The sequence below is a fragment of the Chiloscyllium plagiosum genome, chromosome 24 (assembly GCF_004010195.1).
Source record: "Chiloscyllium plagiosum isolate BGI_BamShark_2017 chromosome 24, ASM401019v2, whole genome shotgun sequence".
NCBI classification, from domain to species: Eukaryota; Metazoa; Chordata; class Chondrichthyes; order Orectolobiformes; family Hemiscylliidae; genus Chiloscyllium; species Chiloscyllium plagiosum.
This window is the reverse complement of record NC_057733.1, coordinates 26,356,610-26,374,542: the sequence shown is the minus strand read 5'-3', so window position 1 is coordinate 26,374,542 and position 17,933 is coordinate 26,356,610. Positions and strand designations below refer to the sequence as shown.

At 41.1% G+C, this 17,933-nt stretch overlaps 1 long non-coding RNA gene across 4 annotated transcripts in view; it reads left to right on the top strand.

Moving 5' to 3' along the window:
• LOC122562106 overlaps nucleotides 1-17,083 on the top strand; it is a 41,437-nt gene extending 24,354 nt beyond the window's left edge. For 3 of the 4 annotated variants that reach the window (XR_006315222.1, XR_006315220.1, XR_006315221.1), the window contains exons 3-6: nucleotides 9,603-9,694; nucleotides 9,939-10,072; nucleotides 14,936-15,093; nucleotides 16,630-17,083. This is a non-coding gene — a long non-coding RNA (uncharacterized LOC122562106). The other variant, XR_006315219.1, reaches the window with a different exon arrangement.
• Nucleotides 17,084-17,933: the final 850 nt, after the last annotated feature.

The window sequence follows — 17,933 nt, the reverse complement described above, 5'->3', positions numbered from 1 at the left end:
GATTCTCTAAAGGTTGACTTGCAGGTTGAGTCCGTGATTAAGAAAGCGAATGCAGTGTTGTCAATTATCTCAAGAGGGTTGGAATATGTTGTGCTACTGTTGTGCTACTGAGACTTTATAAAGTTCTGGTTAGGCCCCATTTGGAGTACTGTGTCTAGTTTTGGTCCCCACACCTCAGGAAGGACATATTGGCACTGGAGCGTGTCCAGCGGAGATTCACACTGATGATCCCTGGAATGGTAGGTCTAACATATGAGGAACGGCTGAGGATCCTGGGATTATATTCATTGGAGTTTAGTAGATTAAGGGGAGATCTAATAGAAACTTACAAGATAATACATGGCTTTGAGAGGGTGGACGCTAGGAAATTGTTTCTGTTAGGCGAGGAGACTAGGACCCGTGGACACAGCCTTAGAATTCGAGGGGGTAAATTCAGAACAGAAATGCAGAGACATTTCTTCAGCCAGAGAGTGGTGGGCCTGTGGAATTCATTGCCACAGAGTGCATTGGAGGCTGGGACGCTAAATGTCTTCAAGGCAGAAATTGATAAATTCTTGATGTCACAAGGAATTAAGGGCTACGGGGAGAATGCGGGTAAGTGGAGTTGAAATGCCCATCAACCATGATTGAATGGCGGAGTGGACCCGATGGGCCGAATGGCCTTACTTCCGCTCCTATGTCTTATGGTCTTATAAAAACTGCAGTATTTTTTAGGGCTTGCAATATACTCCTGGTGCAAATTACAGAGTGCAGGATAATTAAAATCTGAAAGATATAGTAAATTCCAGATGTGTGTTTTGATTAGGATCAGAGGCTGATTTCCAGTGGGGCCTAAAGAAGGATGCACCCTCTGTTCAGCACATACTAGCATCATGAGGAGGTGATGCTAGTGGCGTGAATTTCATAGTGGACTTCCAATGCCTTCAAAGTTTGAGCAGTGATCTGAATTTTGGGAAAGAATCTGTACCATGTTCATTGTTGGTTTAACAATGAGTCTTCAAATCAAGACCTGGAAGATTTCTGAGGTTGCCTGTTCCAATTCTTTTACTCAGCACATTTATCCAAAACCACTTAGCCACCATTCCTCACTTCTATACTCTCAGATATATTTGTGCATTTTACCTATAAAAGGGGTTAGGAGTGGAGAAGTATGTAGTAGTTCAAAGATCTTCAAAGTACACAAAACTTCAGTGTTAAACCAATCTGACAGGGGTTCCAAGATGGCAGCAATCTGAATGGACTGCTTTGCTGGGCTCTGCATCACAGCACAAGCAAAGCAGTGCTTTAACCCACCCAACTCAAACCATTTCGCTAAATTTCAACACTGAAATAGTTATAGAATCTCGATTGATCCCCTTTTATTCTGTGGAATTGACAAACAACGGAAAAGGATCGACAATGTCCCAACATGTGGGGCACCTACTGGAGGCACCTAGTTTGTCTGCAGGTGCGACTATGGCACCACACACACGCACGCCCCAACATACACCAGTTCGGTGGACCCAGTTTCTCACCAGGCCCTTGTCGAGGAGCTCAGGAAGTTGTGCAAAAAGCTCGAAGAAAAGTTTAACAGTAAGTTGGCCCTGCTCTCTGCATAATTTAAAAACATAATCGGCAGCTTGAAAACCTCGAGTGCCGAACCTGACGTCGAGCGTCAAACCACAATGGCAGAGACCGTGATTGTTGCACCCAAAGATCGGATCCAAGCCCTTGAAAAGCAGTTCCATAATTTAATTGATCAAGTTGATGATCTCGAGAGTAGGGGCAGGAGGAAAAATGTCCGTTTCTTTGGTCTGCTGGAGGGGATGGAAGGCGGTCAGCCAGTGAAATATTTTGAGAACTGGCTGCTGCAATTCCTCAACTTAGACGTCGAACAGGGCGGGTGAAAATTGAAAGAGCTCACCAGGTTATGGCATGCAGATCAGGTTCAGACCAGTGCTCGCACCTTATCCTCGTGCGGTTTCACCGCTTCAGGGAAAAACAAAGAATCATGGAAGCCTCCAGAACCCTGGGGAAAGATCCAAAGACCTTAGTTCACAAGGGCTCCAGGTTCATGTTTTGTCAGGAGTTCTTGGCGGCAGTGATCCAGAAAAGAAACTCTTTTGATGATAGCAAGAAAAGATTAAGGGATCTCGGGATCCAGTACACTTTAAAGTACCCAGCAGTGCTTAGGTTTGCTTTCAATGGATCTGCTTACTCATTCGACTCTCCAGGGAAAGCAAAAACTTTATGGACACTTTAAATTAGACTGGACGATTTAATAGATACAGGAAATATTTTTTTTTTCTTTTCAAAGGAAGTCTTGTTGGATTTTCTTCTGCTACTAACCAGCATTAATTTAGACTTGGGGATGGACAGAGTACTCACTTTTAACTCCTTCCTCAACGCTACTATTTTTTCTCTTTTTGCTTTTATCTATGGTGCAGCTGTAGGTAGAAGGAGGTCAGCAGGTGTTTGCAATGGCTAGATGCCTAACTACGGGCAGTTCAAGCCCGGTTTTTGTATTCAATTGCCCTGGTTGCCATATTGGCAATGGGGCAGAAGACAAGGTTTTGGGATGTGTAGTGCCCCCTTTGGGTGGAGGGTAAGTGCCCCTACTCAGTACCATTAGCACTTTGTATTTTCTTTTGTTTTTTGGTTCTTGTTGTACATAGTTTTTGAAAGTTTTGAAGATTTGTTAGTTGTAGCTGATTTAGTCTGTATAGTTTTTATGTTTTGTGCATTTGCTTTCATCAAGGCTCAGCAATTTTGTGATTTGAATTCTTCCTTTCTGGAGTCGAAATGTTGCTACAGATTATTATGGCTAATGACATGCATGAATGGTGTACCTGGAACACCGGGGAGAGCCACTCGCCAGTCAAGAGGAAAAAGATAGTTTCCAGTCTTCAAGGAAGAGGGTAGATAGTGCCCTAGTGCAGGATATGCACCTAAATGTTTGGGAATTTTTGAAATTACAACAGAGTAGGTTCGAATGGGTTTACTTCTCATCTTTTAATACTAGGAGTAGAGGAGTGGCCATACTTGTTAGGAAGAATCTCCCATTTAAGTTACTGGATTGTATGAAAGATATATATGGAAGGTTCATAATCCTCAAAGCCACGATATATGGAGAAGAGTACAGTATTTTAAATGTCCCCCTACTCATCCCCTTAAATTTCTGGTAGATGCATTTTCCAAATTGATTAACCTTTTGTTGCAGCACATTATTATGGGGGGGGGGGGATCTTAACTGTCTTATGGATCCAATGGTAGACAGAATGCCCAAAGGCCACCAATACCTTCTTTACAATCTCAACAATTAGTTGATTTATGTGCAGATCTAAAACTAGCTGGATGTCTCTATCCCATAAGCAGGGAGTTAACATTCTTTGCTGAAAATGTGTTGCTGGAAAAGCGCAGCAGGTCAGGCAGCATCCAAGGAACAGGAGAATCGACATTTCGGGCATAAGCCCTTCTTCAGGAATGCCCGAAACGTCGATTCTCCTGTTCCTTGGATGCTGCCTGACCTGCTGCGCTTTTCCAGCAACACATTTTCAGCTCTGATCTCCAGCATCTGCAGCCCTCACTTTCTCCTCGAAGAGTTAACATTCTTCTCCAACCCACACAGGTGTCATACTAAGATTGATCTCTTTCTAACCCCTGCAGCTCTCCTGGGTTCGGTGGCGTCCTGTACAATATGGAATCTTACCCTCTCTAATCATGCATCAGTATACTTATTAGTTAAGATTAAGGGCAATATAACAATATATCTTGGATACTGACGAATGGATTCCTTCATTCTTAAGGATAGTAAGTTCATTGAGTATTTCTCCAATGAATTCAGAGCTTTTCTAGCCATTAATTCAGACTAGGCCAGTAACCCATCCATCCTCTGGGAAACTGCTAAAGCTTATGCCGGGGGATAATTATTTCCTACTCGACCAGTAAGAAGCGGCAGAAGGGAAAGCAGCAATGCTTGCTTGAAACACGGTTGAAAGCAGTCAAGGAGGCGTACTTTAATAGATCCTCAGTGGTTAAGCTACAGAGGGTCACAGCACTTTGATCTACACTGAAATCCGTGCTCACACGGACAGCCAAAAAAGAACTCACTTTTTTGAAACAAAGGTTGTTTGAGCATGATGATAAACCAGGCAAGTACTTAGCATAGCTTGTCAGGAAAAGGAATGTCCTTCAATCAGGGAAGGGACTGCAACCCATACTGTGATTCTATAAAGATTTATGCAGCATTTTGGAGATTTTACTCCAAATTATATCAGTCTGAATGCTGGGAGGATGAGCGGGTTAAGATGGAGTCTTTTTTTCAAGAACCTGGATCTTCCAGATGTAACCCCCGAGCAAGAGTCTTTCCTTAAAGCCCATTATCAGTGCGGGAGGTGCAGGAGGCTGGGAAGCAGCTTCAGAGCAGAAAGGTGCCCGGTCCTGATGGACTTACTAGTGAATTAGTATACCGGGTTTCCAACCAGGTATAATGGATTCTGGGTTTAAACTCTGGGCAACAAGGTGTGTGTCTTGCCTGGGTGATTTCGTTGAGGGGGAAACAATGATGTCCTTTGACTTGGAAGTACAAGTACCTAGCAGAGACCTCTTTTGTTTTCTTCAAATCAGGGATTTCATTCAAAAAAGAATGAAACTTCTAACTGACCCTTATAGATCTGACACAGAGCAGAGGGTGCATAGCGCTAAGAACACACTTTCTGTCAGCATTCGTTATCACCTGTTGGGGGTGTGGCCCTTCAGGCGAGGTTGTGCAGTTTTGTAAGGTCTGGGAGAGAGAGCTAGGAGTCAAGATCTTCTCTGAGACGTGGGAGGAATATTTGGGAAAATGCAAGAAAGATTACGATTTGTAACAGGACCCATGTCGTACAGCTGAAGATTCCCCACAGGGCCCATCTGGCCACAGATCGCCTCACAAAATTCAAAATGGAAGTATCCTCAACATGTCCCAAACGCAGTAAAATGAGCACAGGACCTCTCACTCATGGCCTTTGGTCCTGCCGCAGGCTCTGGACATACTGGAGCGCTGTGGTAAGTGCAATACAGAGGATCTTGGGGACAGAATTGGAGATGGACCATTCCTCTCTTCTGGGCCTGCCCAGTGTACTTCCTTTAGATGCACATAGGAAAATACTTTTTGCCCAAGGAGAAACATTTTGCTCTGTTGAGTATCTGAAAACCCCTCAGGTCCGTTGGGTTGGCGTAAGTTAGTCATGTAGCATATCCCTCTGGATTTTCTTACAAGTATGGTACACCAAAAAACTGAGAATTTTTATAAGACGTGGCAGCCCTTTTTGGATTAACTGGACTCAGATTTATCTGCCAGGCTAATAAGGGCTTTTATATAGCCATGATGGTCGTGTCTAGTGAATCTAATACCCTGAGAGGAAGAATTACGAACATGTGAATATGTGCAAGTTAGTGCTCTCGATAGTCGAGAGTTTTTGTTTTGTCACGGTGGGTCATATTATTTATTTATTTATTTATCTAGTTGTTTCTTTTTACATGTATGTAATTGAGTGTAGTCCTGTTCTTTTTGCATTGTTGTGATTTGTATTGTTTTGGTTTAATGTAATACTAAAAAAATCTTTCAATAAAAATAGAAAAAAATCAATCTGACACTACAGTACGTTTCATCTTCTAGATAGATAACTAACAGTTCATGATGTGTATTCCATATAACCTGCAGTGCAAAATATTGAGTTAAATGGAACATCTGCTAATTTTATAATATCTTAATCCAATGTATGCAAATGAAAGGTGATAACTTTCAGACCATATGAGAAATAGACCTACTTAGGGAACTTATATTGTCTTGTGAACACATATAAAGAATCATTTGGACAAGATGCAGTTAGTGAGCAGTAAAGGAGGATGATTGTTACCTGCAGATCAAATCGACTGCGCGCAGTCTAAATTAAAGAACAGCAATTATGAATGTGTACAATGGAGTTTAGATGAAGCATAAGCAGAGAGTTAAAAATGGCATCCAGGGAAAGAGTGTCATTAACCTGTAATATACGGACTGAGAATGAAGAAGGATAACAATGCAGATTTAAAGGAAAGAAAGTAAGTATACAAAGAAAGAGATGGAAGCAAGTGCATGACAGCACAATTCAACGCTGATTATGAAATTAAGAACCTAAAAATGGACAAGCACAGGATAACATCGGGCATTGAGGGGAACTGTTCATGCTTACTACCTGCAGTTTGTAAATCAGAAGAATGTGAGAAGAGGGAATTTAATAGTTCTTGCTCTTTCCCTGGAAACAGCCTCAGCAATGGGGAGTCACAATTATAGCCAACATTGTTTCATTCATGAGGTCAGAACATATAGACCAACATGTCATTCCTCCCCACCATCTGCCCCCCCCCCCCACCCCATTCCAGTTAGCTTTTCCCGTTGTGTCACCCTATCCTGTAAAGTGTGCCAGTGAGTGGAGTGGAATGTGCTCCCGTGATATGTAGTTGAATAACAGTTGAAGAATAAAAATGCTTTGAGACAAATCTGAATCTTGTAGCAGTATTAAGTGTATGGTCGAGCTCTTAGTTTCCAGGTATGAGTCCTGATTGATAGATATTGTTAGTAAGGGAATGATGGACATTTGGTGACTTGAACAGTATCCAAGACCATTTGTACAGCTGGCAGGATATATCATTTGAACTTGCATCCACTGACCTTAACCACTCATCTGAGGTCATGAACTTTATTTTTAGATTCCCTACAGTGTGGAAACAGGCCCTTCGGCCCAACCAGTCCACACTGACCCTCCGAAGAGTAACCCACCCAGACCTATTTCCCTCTGACTAATGCACCTAACACTATGGCCAATTTAGCATGGCCAGTTCACCTGACCTGCACATCTTTGGATTGTGGAAGGAAACCGGAGCACCCGGAGGAAACTCACACAGATGTGGGGAGAATGTGCAAACTCCACACAGACAGTTGCCCAAGGCTAGAATCAAACCTGGGACCCTGGTGCTGTGAGGCAGCAATGCTAACCACTAAGCCACTGTGCTGCCACAAGTTCTGCAGCACAAGTTCTCTCGACTCAACTGTTGGCATTGACATCCACAGCAAACTGCTCCTAATACTTTCTGAGCTTCTAACACAGAGTGCACTACATGAAAAGGTCTTGGCTAGTTTTAAGCAGTGCCGGCTCATTTTATTTTTTTTTATTTTTTTTAATTTTTTTACATTTTGTAAAAACATTATCTCAAGATGTTGGTGCTGCTGGCTGCGCCAGCTCTGTTGTCCATTCTCAGTCCATCCTTGAGAAGATGTTGATGAACTGCTTTCTTGAACCATTGCTGTCCACGTGCTGTCTGTAGATGTTATGGACCAGGCCAGACCCCCTCAAAATATTTCAAAGAAGTAGCCCAGACCCTATCTTTGCTAGTTGTTTTAAGCGACTGTACAGTGGGTATTCTAGGAGTGATGCAACTGGCCCAACCAGTTAGCTTTAAACAAAACAGAATTTATTTGCAAGATTACCGAATGAAACACAAACAAAAGAGAACAGAATATAGAATAACAACCTCTTTGAATATCCGATCGACTCTATTGCAACTTAATGATGCTGTTCCAAATTCATGCAACAATCCCCATAAACACCCCTTGGCAAAAAAGGTAAAATCAAACACAGAGTCTTACAGGACAGAGAGATGACAGAGAGATTCAGCACGGAGCATCTTCTTCCATGTAGCTGTTTCTTAGACCAGCAGCATCAAAAAACTGACTGCTTGCTCTGAACAGCCAGACTACTTAAACCCAAACCAAACCAAACCAGAGAAAAGCTGAGCTGGGAGAGCTGGCCACTCCTCTTCCATTGTACAAGTGTTTTTTTTAATTTAAAAGCTTCAAGTAGATCAACCCAAACATTTTGGCTACTCTGCTTTGTATAACACTTTTGAAAAAAATCAAGGACAACACAACCTTGTTAAAGGAGCAGCATCATCACATAGACCCACAATGCCATTAGGGAGGGAGTTCCAGGATTTTGACCCAATGCCTGCTCTATGCTGAATGGTTGCTTTCCGCACTGTAGGGATTCTATGATTCTGTACCAGAAGAGTCACATGGTCTGGGGATACATGACACATCTCCCATGTTCCACCACTTCCTTGAGAAACTCCATCCAGTACAGCGTTAAACATCTCCCAAGTGATTATCATTATTCAATGTTTCACTAGCCATGTCTATTTTTTGAGAGAAAGTGAGGACTGCAGATGCTGGAGAGTCAGAGTTGAAAAGTGTGGTGCTGGAAAAGCACAGCAGGTCAGGCAGCATCTGAGGAGCAGGAGAGTCGACGTTTCAGAATTCCTGATGAAGGGCTTATGCTCTCCTGCTCTTCGGATGCTGCCTGACCTTTAGTGCTTTTCCGGCACCACACTTTTCGAGATCCACTTATTGGCCAACTTCTAACACAGAGTGCACTACATGAAAAGGTCTTGGCTAGTTTTAAGCAGTGCCGGCTCATTTTATTTTTTTTATTTTTTTTTATTTTTTTCTTTTTCTTTTTTTTTCTTTTTTGTCTTTTTTTTTCCCACACTACCACCTAAGTGCGGTGCCGGCTCATTTTATTTGGTGCTAGCTACTCATGTTATTGGTTGGATGCCTAAGTGGGGGATTACTTTAAAAAAGAAGGCAACACAAAGTTACCAAACTTTGAATAAATGGCTGCAAGTCCCTGTGTCCACTTTTCAGGACATTACATTTTGCCCTATAGTCTTGAACTCTCAATGTTTGCAAAGAAATTGAGAATAAATGAATAAATGATTTCTTACTCAATTGGTACTTGTGTAAACTAGTGTAAACTAACAAGGAAAATATAATCCTGCATGTGATTAATATATTTTCAAGCTCATAGTTGTTAACATCTGAGGCAATGACCCACAGTTAAGCTTTAGGAGCCCCATGCAGATATGGGATATTTCAATTTTCCAGTATATGTACTTCCAGCATTGCTATGCCAAAGTAGAAGATTTAATCCCATGAGATCAGCTGTGACTTTATTAAATGACAGAGTAGGCTCGAGGGGACAAATGGCCTACTCCTATTCCTAACATGTATTTTTATATGTTTGTGTGTATTTTTATATGTAGTAAAATCTTTAACAGTCGATATGGAATTCAAAGTCTTCCTCAAAGACTCTGAGAATTGCTGTAATACTATAAATGGGAAGCTCCTCAGACATTTTACAATCTTTTTATAATTCATCACAAGCCGAACATTTTAGCTGAATTAAACTATTTCCATTCAATTGCATTATTTTCTGGTTAGTTATTCACAGCCCTATAACTATTTCAATACTGTTTTATTGCACATAGAAGTGAAACAAAGTTAAGGAGAATAATTAAATTATCAAATATAAATCCTTTTATATGAAAAAGATTAGTATGATAACGTTGAAAAGAAAAATAAAATATTTAATGTAAGATTAGCATTTATTGGTGTGAATAAAATTAGATTACAAGTGATTCAGAAGAGAAGCATAATACAAATATAATACTTTTAGTATCTTTTTTCTTCATTATTAATTTACATGTCTAACAATAGAATGACATCTAATGTATTATCTTTGTTTTTATTCCAATTCTCTTGATAGAATGGAAGATAAAATGGAAATCCCAGTGCAGAACATCTCCTAGCAACCTAGACACACAGCAGTCCTCAAGTAGTTGAAGAATATTTTTCGTGGTATTTGACTGCATAAACAAACATACTCAAAATTATATGTTTAATACTCATAGTTCATTCTCTTTAGGGATTTTATTTTGATTTAATATTTTAAATAGTATGCTCTATTCTGTTTGCTGTTCTGAAAATTATTACACAGCAATGAATTTCAACTAAATATATTTTTGCATTCTAGTGATTTCAGACCAATATTTTAATGTTGTATTCCAAAGAGTTTTAAAAATTATTTTGATTTATTTTTCAGGATTCAGAAATTTATCAATTATGTTTTCATAGATGGCAAAAACTTTATTTTTGAAATAATAAACCCTTTCATTGATTCAATACGGTAAAAAGAAGGCTCTTTTTCAAGTAAACTAAAAGTAATTTCCAGAAATGGTAAGGAATTTATTATTCAAGATAATCTTTCGGCTTTTGCTTCACCTTATTTGCCAGGTAATAAATTAAACTGGCAGTGGAACGATAAAAAGTTGTTCATCCAATTTGATTTCCTAACATTTGCATAGTCAATCAAATAGTCTGAAGATAAATTATAGTCTGGACTTAGCAGTAAAAATAATGGTGAAGCTCTCAATGTTCACTATTATGATGGTGTAAATCAAAAAGCAACTTCCGGTGATCACACACTGCAGCTAAATACAGAAATCAGGAAGCTGCTATTTTCCACACTGGTATCTTGCCAAGACAATCACCATTAGAATGCATGGAACTGCATAAGGTTGTTATCCTCTAAACCCATCAGAAAAAGTTAAGACTTGTCCACTGCAGTGTAATTGGAATTTCAAAGGCATGATTATTGCCAACCACATTTATAAGTGTGAAGTCTTCATTACTACAGGTTTTAATTTTGTATGAGATTTTAAAAACCCTAGTCTTTGTTTATCTCTTATATCTCCATCTCTTAGTCCCATCTTTCTTTTTCTCTGCATATTTTCTTTTCTGTACAGGATTCAGTTTTGAATTAACTATTCCAATTCAAGCTTCCTGATTTAGATTTTGCATATTAAGAATTAGTCAGTCATGTTGTTTAAGGAGATACAATTGCTTCCCCAGTTTGTACACATTCTAGAGCCCCAGTAGGAGGTATTGCACTGAAATGAATTTGTAATTTCTGGCTGAATTTTACCACAAATGATCTACTCCTATTTGTGTCAATTTTGGCGAGTTTCGTGGAGGGTAAGCCCTTTGTAAACCCTTACACATTTTCTCATGCTATGGTCCACAATTCATCTCATTAGCTGTGCAAATACTTCTACAGGTCACTTCCTTCTCATGAGAAGTGGAAATTCTTGCCACTGCTGGGACCTTGCCTGCTGCTGGTGCCATTTTAAAGCCCAGCTGTGCACAAAGTCAAGTGCTGTCAGCCAGACTTTGCCCTTCAAAGTACGTGTAATGAGGGAGGAACCAAACAAAAATCTCTGAGGACACGTAAGTGGCATAGCTGACACATCATTGCACACACAAGTGCCCGTTTGTAAATGTATTGCTACTTAAGAATGAAATAACACAGGTTACTCATTCTTAGTGCCATCCCATTTTAGAACATTGTGTAAGGGATGCTGAACGTCCACTATAACCATTAAAACCTAACATCTTGCCATTGTTTAATGTGGAGAAAGTGAAGACTGCAGATGCTGGAGATCAGAGTCGAAGTGTGGCACTGGAAAAGCAGAGCAAGTGAGGCAGCATCCGAGGAGCAGGAGAATTTACATTTCAGGCATAAGCCCGTCATCATTAAGATGAAGTTTCCTGATGAAGGGCTTATGCCTGAAACGTCAATTCTCCTGCTTCTTGGATGCTGCCTGACTGACTGTACTTTTCCATTGTTTAACGTGGGATCATTACATGCTGGAAAACCTTCACACTTTTGAAAAGGTTTGTTATTATTCAGCACAACCAAAAGCAAAGTAAATATAAACAAAAGCTGCAATTTCTTCTGAGAACAGACAGGCATGTTTTGAGCAGTAACAAATCTACAATTGCTGAATGATCACTGCCCACATCTATTGGAACCAAGTGACAATTAAGTCCAGACTCGCTTGTTGAGCTTGATGCTGCAGTGCCGTATCATGCTGAAGATGATGTTCCTCCAGCTCAATGCCCTCATCTTCCTGCACAAAGGTTTCTGCCGCTCTCCTAGCTCTTCAGCGTTCATCATATCACCTCTTTACTTGCCTCAGCTGTGAAGACCATCAAAGAATTCATATACATTCTCTCTAAACTATACTGCAAGGCAGCCCCAGACCAGAACCTCATCTTCAGCAAAGCTATGTCTACAACATCCTGGTGCTTGTAGAAGAATGAACACCTTTGTATCTGTGCTTAGCCTCAGTCAATGTGTTATGTAATGGAGTCATCATCTATTTTGCAGAAGGTAGGCCACACTTCCCAGTAAAATCCTTATAAGCCCCTTGATGATCTAGCATAGTCCTTCATAGACTGGAATATGGAGGCCTCTGTTCAGAAATGCCTCTACATGGACCATTGATATAAGGACCTTATTGCAACAAATGCAGCATAAACCACGTCCCACAAATACTACATGTACTGTATGATTATTGAATACTTGTCCCACCATGTCTTACATTATAAAAGAAAGGCAGCATTGCATCTCAGAACATGTTGGTGAATGAATATAGTTATATTGGATTATCTTTGTAAATTGTGGTCGATAGATACTTCTTTTAAGGTCATCTCTGCTTCTCAGAGATGATTAACTTCAGTCTGTAATGATCACTGACATGGTGAAGATTGCTTGTGACCAGATTTGTATCCCACATATTTGGACATGGCAAACATCTCATGTGAAGGACCTTACACTACTCACAAGCATATTCAGATATCAAAAAAAACTCAGTCTACCCACTCTGGGTGTGGCTGCAGCCATTTTTCATTTCCAGTGCGCATTTACAATAGACAATAGACAATAGGTGCAGGAGTAGGCCATTCAGCCCTTCGAGCCTGCACCGCTTTTTAAGCTGTGTCCTCTGGTTCGGCACTCACCCATCAGTGGAAATATGTTTCCTACTGCCAGAGTGTCAAATCCTTTCATAATCTTATACGTCTCAATCAGATCCCCTCTCAATCTTCAAAACAAAAGGGTATACAAGCCCAGTCGCTTCAGTCTTTCAGTGTAAGGTAATCCTGCCATTCCAGGAATTGACCTCGTGAACCTACGCTGCACTCCCTCAATAGCCAGAATGTCTTACGAATTATGTAAGTATGAAAGGTGTCACAGGTCACAGTTGGTACCGTACTGACAATTGCAGGTGCAGCCTGTTAAGCAAAGGGTTCCCCAAACTTCCACATTCCTTTCTTCCCTAGATATCCTGTGCTGTCTATCCATACTAAACTTTAATGTGTTTCTCCAAACCTCTTTGAATTATGACTTCATTTCCCAGCGTTACCCCCTGAAGCCTAGCCCTACAGCTTAGACGTGTCAGCCATTGTGCTGAACCACCCTCCAGTGTTGAAACCAGAATGTGTGTGACCACTGATGATCTCCCCTCCTGCAGTAACCCTGACCTCCAGTGCAATATTGTCACAGACCCTTATATGTTGAATTCCCTCAACCCCCACACAATTATTGTCCCCTCAGCATCCAAAATGCAGCGTCCAATCCCCACAACAAACTTCCCAATTTCAATACTGCAGCGGTGGACACTAATAATCCCTTTTAATTTTATTGAGTTGACCTGAAGGATTGAAGATTTTCCCACCCTGAGCTAACTTGACTAAGAGCTACCACTGAAGATCGATTGGACCTTTACGTGATCTCTGTGCAGCTCCCTTACTGACTTCCCAATCCTCTCTGCATTTGTTGCACTGATTCTGTAACAATATAGACCCCGACCCTGACTGCCCTAAGTGGCCTACTCATCCCATTTATGCCCTTGCATTAATATCAGATGATGCCATTGATTTACTGGAGGCTGTTCCTCCAGGCTTGACTGAGGACTTTGAGATATAGTCATTTGGCTGAAGCACATGCAACATGTTTCCTGCATAAGCTGCTGGCACATGGCGTAGGTTTGAGCTTCACATAGCAAAGTGCCATACAACAAAACCCACTTCCTTGACTGATGTCTGCTGACAACCATGACAAGCTGCCTGGCTTTGTGTCTGTGTTCAGAAACACAGAAATAGAGTCATAGAGATGTACGGCATGGATACAGACCCTTCGGTCCAACTTGTCCATGCCGACCAGATATCCCAACCCAATCTAGTCCCACCTGCCAGCACCCGGCCCATAACTCTCCAAACCCTTCCTATACATATACCCATCCAGATGTCTTTTAAATGTTGCAATTGTACTAGCCTCCACCACTTCCTCTGGCAGGTCATTCCATACATGTACCACCCTCTGTGTGAAAACGTTGCCCTTTAGGCCTCTTTTATATCTTGCCCCCCCCCCACCCTAAACCTATGTATTCTTGAGCATAGGACTCCCCCACCCCAGGTAAAAGACTTTGTCTGTTTATCCTATCCATGCCCCTCATGTAAACCTCTATAAGGTTCGATGCTCCAGGGAAAACAGCCCCAGCCTGTTCAGCCTCTATAAGGTTCGATGCTCCAGGGAAAACAGCCCCAGCCTGTTCAGCGTCTCCCTATAGCTTAAATCCTCCAACCCTGGCAATATCCTTGTAAATCTTTTCTGAACCCTTTCAAGTTTCACAACATCTTTCCGATTGGAAGGAGACCAGAATTGCGTGTAATATTCCAACAGTGGCCTAACCAATGTCCTGTACAGCCGCAACATGACCTCCCAACTCCTGTACTCAATATTTTGACCAATAAAGGAAAGCATACCAAACGCCTTCTTCACTATCCTATCTACCTGCAACTCAATTTTCAAGGAGCTATGAACCTGCACTCCAAGGTCTCTTTATTCAGCAACACTCCCTAGGACCTTACTATTAAGTGTATAAGTTCTGCCAAGATTTGCTTTCTCAAAATGCAGCACCTCACATTAATCTAAATTAAACTCCATCTGCCACTTCTCATCCCATTGGCCCATCTGATCAAGATCCCATTATAATCTGACCCTTTAAGCTGTGGCTGAGCCGGCAAAGCATAAAAAAGCAAGGGAGGGCAGAGCTATTGTTGGCATCCAAATACTTGCTAAGAAGGCATGTGAAAAGCCCTGAAATACGTACTGGTCAAAACCTTGAGCTGGGTGCTTTTCCCTGCATGGAAAATGTCTTGGCAGCAGCATTAAGTAGACTGTTGTATTTCACATAGGTCAGAGATGTGCATGAGGGTGCAGTGAGGCTGGTACACGTCTGATGCCAGCTTTTGTGTATGGGAGGTGCAGGCAGTCACTGCCTATGGAATGTGTCCTGAGATGTTGAGGAAGGCTGTACAACATGGAGGAACAAGCTGCAAGCTGGAATTGTCAGGTATCTGCTCTGACTTTCTCGAGTAAAATTATAACTGTTTAGTTTTCTATTGAACAGTGGCATGGTGGTTCAGTGGTTAGCACTGCTGCCTTACAGCAGCAGGGACCTGAGTTCGAGTCCAGCCTTGGGTGACTTTTGTGCGGAGTTTGTACATTCTCCCTGTGTCTGCGTGGGTTTCCTCCAGGTGCTCCGGTTTCCTCCCACAATCAAAAGATGTGCATGGCCATGTGAATTGGCCATGCTAAATTGCCCATAGTGTTCAGGGATATGTGGGTTAGGCAGATTAGTCAGGAGTAAATGTAGAGTAATGGGGAATGGGTTTGAGTGGGATACTCTTCAGAGGGTCGGTGTGGACTTGTTGGGCTGAAAGGCCTGTTTCCACACTGTTGTGATTGCATGGATTTTATGAGCCCATGGGACAACAAAAATCTGCATATCAATGGGGCAGAGTTTGCTAATAATGGAATGCTAACGCATGTAAATAGGACTCTTGCCACCTACTGGCGAGATTCTCATCTCGCTGTTCAAAACTTGATTGGAGAATCGGATTCTTTTTTCTCAATGTTGAGAATCTCATTTCTGCCTCACAACATTTTCCCAATTAACTCGCCAATGGCCATGTGGGTCAGAAAAGATTTACAAGGATGTTGCCAGGGTTGGAGGATTTGAGCTATGGGGAGAGGCTGAACAGGCTGGGGCTGTTTTCCCTGGCGTGTCGGAGGCTGAGGTGTGACCTTATAGAGGTTTACAAAATTATGAGGGGCATGGATAGGGTAAATAGACAAGGTCTTTTCCCTGGGGTCAGGAGTCCAGAACTAGAGTGCATAGGTTTAGGTTGAGAGGAGAAAGATATAAAAGAGACCTGCAGGGCAATCTTTTCACACAGAGGGTGGTACGTGTATGGAATGAGCTGCCAGAGGATGTGGTGGAGGCTAGTATAATTGCAACATTTAAAAGACATCTGAATGGGTATATGAATAGGAAGGGTTTGGAGGGTTAGGGGCCGGGCGCTGGTAGGTGAGACTAGATTGGGTTGGGATATCTGGTTGGCATGGATGGGTTGGACGGAAGGGTCTGTTTCCATGCTGTACATCTCTATGACTCTATGTCATAAAGGGGCTGGAAAGATTCTGTCCCACATTTTCCAGTGCAGAAAAACCAGAGAAAATATGGAGGCAGTAAAATCCATTTATTGTTGTTCATAAAATCCAGGCATTGTGTTTGGATATTTTGAATCTCACAGCCATATTAATTTGTCAATTTGTCATTATGAGCACACAGGAAAGACCTGACAAAGGGGGTCCCTTCGATCACCAGCCAAATTATGTTTTGGCAATGAAATTAGAAAATGCTGGACAAGCTTAGCGGGCCTGGCAGCATCTGTGGAAAGAGAAACAGATTTAATGTTTCAAGTCAAAAAATCTTTGGAACTTAATTGTGTTTTGGTGTTTGCATGGAAGTTCTATCAATCAGACACTCTTCCTTTGATAATCTGCTCTGGGAACTATTGACATGATTCACTTCCTTTTTCTATAGAGCCTGAGCAGAATGCAGCATACCAGACTCACCAACAATTGAAGTAGAGTCCACTTTCGAACCCACACCTGGGCACTCAGCTGTACCCTTAAGACAATCCTGTATCTCAAGTCAGCAATCGCTTGATAAGAGAGCTCAGAGAATTTCCATGACCTTTCTCCGGGTCTGGGGCTACCAAGAGAAAAACAGCAGCTGCCCAGTGATGCATGATGGAGCCACTGTTAGTATGAGACTGACTTTTTTCCCAGCACAGAAGAAACTGTGTACTGTCCAAATTAATAAAACTGATTATTATTCATTATTAGCACTGAGGGTTTGTTCTCTTTAATTGCATAGCACTGTAATTTCTGGGTTGAGATATACAATTTGCAAAATTTCTAACATCTAGACATTCAACCTCATTGTAAATGGAATTAGAGCTATCATTTCATGTCTGCCTTATATACTGTACATTAATAGTCTTAATATTTACTTGGAGAAAATAATATATGCAAATACAATTATTTAGATTATGTACATCTATAATGAAAGGATGTGGATTATTCCACAATTCCAGTTTGCTTGCAGGGTATTAACTGGCAAAAGTGCACAGTGGAGAAATAATTGTGTTAGGTGTCTCTCCTACCCTAAAATTACTTGGTATATATTTCTAGAACTAACACTTCTTCTATTGAACATTTGAAATCTGCTATTGTGTGTAATGGTCTATAGTATCTGAAAACTACAAAAGGGCTCCAACCCATTTCCAAGGTTTGGTTTAAGGGAAGCACTAAATATCACAGCTTTTTAATTCAAATCTCTCAGAAAATCTTCAGGGGAAAAAAAAACCTAACATCTAATTCAGTGGATAATAATTGTAGGTCTCAGTATACATAGTGGATGCTTAAACTGTAATAACTGTCCCAGTAATAGCTATCTCCTCTCCACACAATGGCACAAATCACTGATGTTCTTGTCAAATTTCCAAAATTGTGCATAACATTATGAACAGTCTCTTCACTGCTGCTTTGCTAGTCGATATGTGGAACAGATTACAGGACTAAGAGATGCTGGGTTTGAAAATACATACTGTATGACCAAGAAGCAAGACTATTTTAATTTGTGGAACTCTATATTAGGCTGGAAAGTAAATGCAACATGCTTTGTAATGTATAAGAGATAAACAATGATGAATATCACTCTTCAGAGACACACACAGGTGATTTGGCACCTATTTTCAAAGCATGTTAAGGTCTGGGAAAATATTTTTGATATGTTAATAACAAAAAGAAAGCAAACTAATGAATCGATTAATTGAAGGAATA